The following is a 9,468-nucleotide window of genomic DNA, read 5'->3' as shown; positions in this document are numbered from 1 at the left end:
TTCCCTTTTACAAATCAGTACACCTTTTTTATTTTAGCCTCAAAATTTTGGGGCTTTTCCAAAAGCTTGCAACAAAATGTACCAGTTTAGGCTTATTTTGTAATAAAACGCTCTTAAAAATGCAGTTGGTCAAATACTTCACTGCTAACACAATATGTATGGTAGTAAGCTCCAGTGAGAGGAATCTGAGGACCTGTTTGTTAGCATGTCTTTTGCTGCTGGCCTGTTGCAGTTCGATAGCCAGGAAGTTAAGTGGGCACATTTGTGCTTCCTACCATGCCTGTAGCACTTCCAACGAACTTACTTTTGCATTAGATAAAAGACGGTTCATTTTGGTCCTGTAGGGGTTTGGTTAGAGCGATGCCAGAAGCTGCTAGCTTGTGCTGTCAGCTAACCAGGAAGATGGATGCATATTTTTTCCCGAAAATGTGGTATTTAGCCTCCTACCATGACATTGAATACTAATGTTGGCAAACATTTAACATTTAGTTTTAACACTATACAGAAGATGGTTCAGTTTTCCTAACTTTTAAATTAATCATTTTAAGGCTTAATGAGAGCTCTGTCAGCTGCTGCTAGCTTGTGCAGCTAGCTGACAAGGAAGTTGAGCACGCTAATTTTCCCTCACTTTGGTCTTCAGCAGTTTCCTTGCTTGATCTATCTGAGAGGGTAATGGATACATTTTTTTAAGCTAAAAACTATAATGATTTGTATTCTTCTAATTTTACCACTTTAGTGGCAGAAGTTTTAGTAGGCAGCATTTAGATCCCACAAATATTGCTGGGATTATTATGTGCAAATTATTGGGGGAAATGTCTTCTGGTTTGATCATTGCACATGTACACAAGTGTAATCAGAAGCCATTTTTCACCGTATCCCTGCAGATTTCCTGGCCTTGAAATGTGGCTGCCCTAAACCGCTCAGTCTTTACTGGTGTGGTGTTTGTTGACCGATCTCCAGAAATCATGGCAAAGAAATGCTGTGTCATGTCAAAAATGGAGGCATTGCCAGTAGATAAAAAATGAAATTGTCATCTCGACCAAATGAAATGTTCAGTTTGTCTTTTGTATCCATTTCATAGGAAATAATTAAGACGAATGGGCAGATGAATTAGCTGTCCTCCAAGGTCAAACACTGATTGCCTTATTACTCTATTATTTCACTCTGGTGGAGCTGTTACCACTGACACTTTTTCATGATATGTTGTACATCCACACCAGAAGAGAGAGTGAGAGAGATACAAATTGATTGTTTGGCGGGCAAATCAGTCACAGTCATCTTCGGCGGATGGATTAATGGCTTTGATGGCTGTTGCAGGTTGAAGCAGAGAAACTGGCTGGAGACAAGAGAGATTGGTTTGAACCCCAGGGAGCTGAATGGATGTGAGTTGCATGTAAGGTTGCTTGGTTTTGTTTAGAGGGAGGGGCTGGTGAAAAATGTGTGTGGTGGAGTTTGGCGCATCTTCAGGATGCACTTTTGTTCCGTTGCCATTACAAGTGATTGACTACCATGTTCGTGTGTCCCCAATGTGTCTCAACCAGCCTCCCTGCTGCAATACTTAAGATGTCATCTTTAATATCTGGCTTTTTAACTCCGTGGAGTCTGAGGTCATTTTTATAGTTTTACATTATAGGAAACAAAACCCTCATTCTTAAACCTCAGAAGCATATGAAGATTATGGTGGAATCTGTAAGTTTATTGGGTGAAACTGGATTTGACTGACTGAAGCCCTAAATGTTGCATCTTAATCTGATGTTACATTAAATATGAACAGTTTTGCTAAAAATGTGGTGATTTCAGCGTCCTGTCCCCCAGCCTAGCATATTAATTAAGAAAGTTGATGGACCTTGAGTTCAGTCTTTTATTATGGATGTTTGTCTTTTTGGTGTTTGGGTTTGGCATTTGATTACACCTAAAGAAACTGTCTTGATCACAACTGCACTTTGCGTTCCAAATAATTAATAATTTCCTCTAATTCTATATCAATAATCAAAAATACCTGTAAATATCATCAAATAATTTATAAAATCTCATGTGGCACAAATTTTCCTGTTTTCAGATGTGACTGCATGTTCCTCTGCAGGTTTAGAAATTAAACACTGTACATAATTGCTAAAAAAAACAACACTATTTTAAAGAATCGGAATCTGCAAAGTAATTCTAGATGCATGGAAAGGTGGAATAAAAAGTACAATATTGCCACAGTGCAGTACAGCAAATGTACTTCCTAAATAGATGTACACTGACCATGCACACTTTCCAGGTGTAAAATATTCTAGACTCTGTCCTCTCAAACCAGAGGCTATTACAGTTTATCTCCACAAAGACATTCAGAAACTGGTGAAATTATTCATCTCCAGCCTGTAATTCCAAATATTTGTTGCAAGCACTTGATTGGGGTCAATGCCTCAATACTGTATCAGGGGAACAAGGAGTCTCATAATGATTTATTACCAGCCCAGCTGCACATATTACTATGAAATGAGTTTATTAGTTTTAAAGCTAGCGGTAATGTACTTTTGCTTTAGGGGAGCAGGCATGGGTGACGAAAACCTGCATTAACCACTTGATGTGAAGGCTCCATTGTACTACATGTATCCCTAATTTGGTTCAGCACCGTGACATCATGCACATTGCAAAACAATTCAGCTGTGGTACATGATTATATGAGTTGGAGTAGTGAATGAATCTTGCATTGTTTCCTGCCACGATGAGTGTTTTTCATGTAGCCCTGATCCTTTTATCAGTGTTTTTATCTACGGGCATCTAAAGGTTTACAAGATTTTCGCCGGCCTATTATAAGAATAAAAGTTTTTCAATTGAGAAGTGCAGCATGTGGCTCCCCACTTCTTGTTTTCATAGTCACAGGAGAATAATAACTAAACAAGAATGTTGTTACTCTGTAATGGGAGGGAGACAAAATGGTTTCTCTCGCCATTATCAACTCCATTTCTTCCTTCCATTCCTTCTGATGATCAATTAGATCTTAATGGATAGCCTGCTGTGCTGTGAGATGATGACCAACATGTTTTTGTGTTGAACTAAGTAAATGATGGAACCGTACACAGCAGACAGCAGCACAGAACTGAACGTCCCACTCAAATCTGCTGCTATATGTTTCAGTCATTGATTACATCATTTTAAATGTGTGTTTATTGGATTTGTTTGTTATTTTGGAATCATTTATTTCCACTGTGGGTGTTTAAAATGAATGTTAACTTCTTGAGCCTTAATGAAAGTTGCTATGCCCGTTAATCCTTTATGGCGTTCCGTGTTGCTGTATGCTGAGGGAATATAAGATAATGGTGATGCTGCAGCTATTCAAAAAAGGATGGAATACCGCCATTTTTGGACCTGTTTGGCCTGTGAGTGAGTGTTTCCTATGGCAACACTTAACTGATAATTCAGGGCCTGATGTAAGTGGGAAACATGCTGTCAACTATGTTTTTTTCTCCTTTTTCAACTAGCCCACATGCAATAACACTGCTAATGTGTAGTTAGCAATTTAAGACATCTGTCCCTTTAAAATGTTCAACATTTAGTAAAACTCATCTTGCTGCTAAGCTCATATTTCACTAGACTAACTCGCCTCCACACAGAAAATGAAAGCGAGCTAGCCTGGCATGCTAACATTAGCACTGATTCTCTCTGGATGGTACTTTTGGTTTATTTCCCCTGCCGAGCTATTGACCAACTTTTTCTCCTCAAAATGACATTTATTTATATATTACTAAATGGTTGTCACAATTACGTTGCTGTGGCAAATTGGCTGGATTGTGTTTAAATACACTGATGATGCATTCAGTATTGTATTACTTGTGACTTGCCAGTTAAGCTAATTAACTACATTTCCAAATTATGTTAAAGTTTAGGCAACAAAACCACTTGGTTAAATTTATGCACGTTAAGTCAATGTGGTCTTTTTGGCCAGTGGCTTTCTGGCATAAAGGCCTTCAATCCAAACAGGCTGTAGCCGCTGGGCAGCTAGTGATGCAAGATCCAACATATCAGAATACAGACCCCGTCCGACCCATTTGACTAGATTTTGGTTGTTGGACATATTTAGTGCATGTAAATGTCAAATAGTTTCCAGCATGACGTTGATGTTGATGGTCAATTTGAAAATTTCAGTCAGGTAAAAGCCAAAAACTGCAGGGAAGTCTAGTCATGGTTGCAGCTGTGCCAGCAGTACAAGGACCAAAAACTGAAGTGTAGCTTCCTAAATCAATAATCACCAAACACAAAAGGCAAGAATTAAGGCACCGCCCCTGGTTAAATACCACTTTTTTTAAGGAGTCCTTGTCATCTTGCATAATGGAAAGGAGTCTAGCTAGCGTTAGCTGTTTTCTTTTAATGGGTCTAGTTGTGGTAAGTTCAGCAACCTCAGTACTCCATATGATGCCCCATGATTCTATTCATGACAAAGCAGCTAAAATACAGTCATGGAGTAAAGCTGGAAGAGCTGAAATCACAGATAGCAGCGTTAGCCCCCATGCTGGCTAACTGCTTGTATGTCTATAGAAACTGAAGAGACATCACAAACAATTTTAATGCCCACCCACACATTCAGCCTAGCAAATTACAGAAAAATAATTAATTCAAAATATAAATGTATCCTATTTAGTAATTACAATGTCAAAACAATCACCAAGGACATATTTACTTATTTTTAACAAAAAAATAGTTTTAATGTCGGCTCAGCTTTACCAGCCTTATACCCTGCACCCATTATTTAGTTTATAGCCTCTTTATGTCTTAACAAAAAATATATTAAGTTGGATATTCTCCAAAAAATGTAGATAAAATGAGTGTAATATACTTTTTTAGGGATCCTTTGTACAAAATGTGTCTTTTTAGAACACAAATGGACTCATAACTGGACGTTTACATCTGTCTTCATAACAGAATATAACCATAACATGGTGTTTCAGTGCTATTCTATTATTTTCATTTCAACACAAATGGCAAGTCCCTATTTCAAATGACAGCACCATTAGTAGGATAAATATTCTGAAGTGAAGCAGCTTAAACCACCAGTACTCACCTGGTAAGCCAGTACACATTAACAGTCCTGCTCCTCACACAATGCTAAGTCCTCGCACACTGCCTCTGACACAAAAGCCTGATCAACATCCAAGGCTGCCGCTTGTCAGCTGAGGAATATATAAAGATAAATGATATTATGTTAAATTCCACTTAATGACAAATTTTTAATTTTCTGAACATGGTCATTTTCTGGCTAGTGAATCAAGTGTAAGGAGCTAATTACGTGAGGATCTGAGCAAAAATAACTCCTCATTTTCAGGGATAATGGAAGAGAAATGTTGTAGATTAATGGCACTATTTATCTTTTTTAAATTTCTATCTTTCTCTGGTGATGGCTGTGCTCCCCAAGGAAAATATTCATAAAATGAAATTGAAGTCCTAAGTTAATAGGTTATTAAAATTTTTGAGTGCATATCACTTCTCTTTTCCTAGCGCTGTAAATTTAAATTGAAGTTTGTGGCGTTCAGAGTCACCAGTGGAGGTTTTTTTCCCTTTTTTATGATGCACAATAGAGAAGGAACATGCATCTTTGTCAGGAGGTATTTGCTATTCTAATTTTATGGCAGGCCAGATTATCAAAAAGGAATGTCACAGTGTTGGCTGCTGACAACACCTCAGCCTTCAGCCATGTGTTTCCATTAGGGGCCCTGGGCCATCCAGGGGTTTGTTCCCTCTATTATTTTCCATTTCAGTCTTTTATCTTGATTTAAAGTGAGGCTTGCTGAATATCCCCCCCCCCCACCATTCGATTCCCCTTTTAGGAAGTGAGAAATGCTACACTGTGTAAGGTTTCACAAGAGGGACCGGTGCTCTCTGGGGAGGCGATGTAGATCGGTTCAAGGTGGAATAACTATCTTTAGCCATGCAGCGTGTTTGGAAATGCAGAGAGGAGGGACAGAGTATACCTGAAGGAACAGAGAGGCAAAGCAACCTGCAGCACAGTGTTTCCGTCAAGGTCATAGGGCAAAGCTTCCCCAAGACAAGTATATGCAGGTTTTTTTGCTGAATACGTTCTGGTTATTACGAGGCAATGCAATAAATTTGTTGCAATATATATATATGACCACAAAGCATTGTTATTGCACCAAATAAGAAACTATTTAATGTTTTCTATGTTAAATTGGCTATTTATATGGCTATTTACATTCCTCTTGCATGGAAAATAGTCACACACAGCCAAAGAAATGTGCAATATGTTATCCTACATATACTACACATGTATGGAGTCAAACAATCTGTTGCAAAACTCCAGTAACAGAAATCCAAATAGATTTTGTAGGAGCAATGCTGCGTAAAAAATACTGTCAACACCACCCACAGTTATAGAGCATATGAAAATCAATATGTATTTAACCATGTTCTACAGCTGGGGTCTCTGAGACCCCAAACAGCAACATGACATCAGTATGGAATTATGTTCATAACTCATCATATTAGGAAAAGTCATGAAGTATCAAGGTGATGAAGCAATGAAAAGTATGTTTTCTGTAGGGTTTAATGATGTTATGTGCAGCATTCCTGTATTTTGTATGGAGTAGGACACAAACATTTTTAAAGGGTAGTACAATTATTTACTAGAATTGTCCCTAATTATACAATCAACTCATGAAGTGTTCACTTTCCAGCAAAAATGGGCTGGGTTCGCACAAGTCTCCTTATGAAATCCTCCATTTCTTTATACACTTCTCCAGCCTGGATGCACACTCTTAATTGTGCATCTGTGGTCAGCAATGAAACATAATAGTTTTTGTGAAGTCAGGGCGCCAACAGAAGACAAGAACCGGGGGTTATTATATCGTTTGACTGCTTCAAGACAAACTGGAGCGTGGGGATGCTCCAAAACACTCAGCCCACACAAAAAGCCGAGCTGGAGCGCCTGTCAGTCAATCATCCTCTACTGGAGAGTCATATTACTTACAGGCTGAGAAACTGTGATACGGAGGTCTCCAGTTGGTTTGAAATTAATAACATTTTGTTCCCCCGTTTCAAAAACGGACACAGTGCAAATTTATCATTTCTTGGGCAAGGGGCTCCGTAGCATCCCCTTAAGGATCCTTTCTTCTTTTTTTTTCCTTTTTTCAGTTTCTATTTAGAAATTCTGTGAGCTCAAAAACCTTAAAGTATAACATATAGGAATGCTCATACAATCCTGACCTGTTTATGCGGTATAAAGTTGATAGGCTGTCAAGCCCCCAGCAAAAAGGCCCAGGATGAAGCGAGCTATCCTTTAAATTGCCGGGGTGATATTTGCAGATAATAAAAGAAATAAATCAGACAATGGGGCTGAATATTTCATTTGTTATCCATATTCCTTATGGGCAAAAAATGATACAGAAATGTAAAAACAGCAATTCCACTTTAGCCCCTCTGGAATTGTAACACTTGAGATGCTGTTTTCATGTCTGAAGACAAAGTGCATGCTTTCCCTCAGCCTGCAACAGATAAATCTAATAGGCAGCAAGAATTACTGGTTGTAATGTTGTCTAGTCTTAACCTAGTCTGCTCTTTCACTATTTTTATGACTGTCAATCTCTCAAACGAATGGATACTCTGCAGAAATAGCTGGGGACTGCTTTCTATTTATAGATCTAGAGAATGTAGTACAAGGCCAAAAAGAGGTTGGACGTTTTAGTGTGACAATACCATGAATAGAACATTTTATTTTCCGATTTCTTCTGTGCTAAATGAATATATTGCATTTGAATCCCAGATATACGCTGATCCATTTGCTGACATGTTTTCTCCTCTGATGGCCTAATAACACTGTTAATTCATTTTCTCACGTAAAAGCATGATTTGCATCGACATGCATCTGCTGAGTCTGTCTCCATTGTTAACCCAATCTAAGTGAACCCCATTATTACATTAATAAGATGTTTTTCACCCTGTGAGCCCCACACTGAGAAACACGGTGCCCTGCTGCTGCTGCTGTGTGATGGGTCTTTTGCTGCGCGAGGCCCAGAGCATATCGCTCATCACCAAAGCCGCTGTACATTATGTTTCCGAGATGACACCTCAGACCTCCCACAACCCCTGGGTGAGATTTCCTCCCCCCCTGCAGTGGCACTTTAATCTTTATTTCGTCATGTCCGTCCTCCCCGACCTCTAATATACTGTCTCATTTCTTCTTCGCCCATTTTCTGCTAATTCACCACCATCTGCCTTAGCATCTGCTTGAAGGGAGAAACAGGAGGGAAAAAAATCTTCACATTGAGGAGAAAGTCTGTTCTTTCTTCTTCTTCTTCTTCTTCTAACTTTCCTCTCTCGCTCATTGTGTCTTCCGCCGTCTTTGTCAGAGCCAAAGCCTCCGCCCCCTCTCTGTCTTCCTTTTTCGCATAAGCCCCCTCAAACCCTTTTTAAGTCTAATGCTACATGTAAACCTTGGACCTGCTTCCTCTCTTGTTCGTGGAGGCCCCCCAAAGATGACAAAAAAAAAAAAAAAAAACGGGAGGAGGGAGGGAGGGTAAGGGTGGGGGTCATATCCTTTCCATGTCCAACCGCTTAGTCAATAACCACTGTCAACAGGAGTGCACAAAAGATCAGAAAAGTGCAATTGTAATTTTCGGACAATGGTTGGGAGCTCTCATAAGGCTTGGCTGAAAAAGGGACACCACCTCCCCTGTGCCCCCCGCCGCCGCCCCCCTCTCCTCTCTCTGGCTTCCTCCCTGTCCTCTTTGAGCGTTGCTGACAATAGGGAAGCCTGCTGCATTGCCGGGGAGAGCCACGGGATCACCTCAGTCAGCCTGCGGATTACAGACATTCTTTGGCAGGGCCAGTGTTGCTGCGGAGAGCCCGGGTCCTCGTGGGCCCTCAGAGGCTGCAGCACCGCCTCGGGCCCCCCTCCCCGCCTCCCCACCTCCCTTCCTTTTTTGTATTGTGTTCACATGTTTGACAGACACAGAGCCCATAATAATCTCTTTCCCGCAGGGACCTGCACCATTTGTTTGGCAGACCCTACAAACAGTTTCAATCCCTTTTCTCCCGGCCTTGTCTTCACTGCTGTAGCCCATCGCCGTCATCTAATTAATGCAGCCTCCCTTTTCATCTCCACTTCCTGTTCATTGTTTGATCCTCTCTCCCCTCCTCTCTTAAGTCCCAGATTTAAAAGCCACTGCCTCTACTGGTTATCATACCATATTTGAGTGGCTGGGGATTAAAAAGGTGTCTTTTCTGTGGATTATGACTTTCTTACATATTCATTGTTTTACCATTACTTCTGTTAATATCCTCAGAAATGTAGTTAAAGAGGTCAGGATTTGTTTTAAACAGAGCAAAAGGGATTAAGCAGTTCATGCTTCCCTTTTATTTGAAGCAGCTTCATGTGATTTAATTTGCAGCTAATTGTGTACTTTCACATTGTTCATGAAATTAGCATTTTAATTAGGATATCCCAAGAGACATAGTTATATTCTGGGACTATAT

This window comes from Chelmon rostratus, chromosome 21 (genome assembly GCF_017976325.1).
Source record: "Chelmon rostratus isolate fCheRos1 chromosome 21, fCheRos1.pri, whole genome shotgun sequence".
In the NCBI taxonomy this organism is placed as follows: domain Eukaryota; kingdom Metazoa; phylum Chordata; class Actinopteri; order Chaetodontiformes; family Chaetodontidae; genus Chelmon; species Chelmon rostratus.
This window is presented reverse-complemented; position numbering follows the sequence as displayed.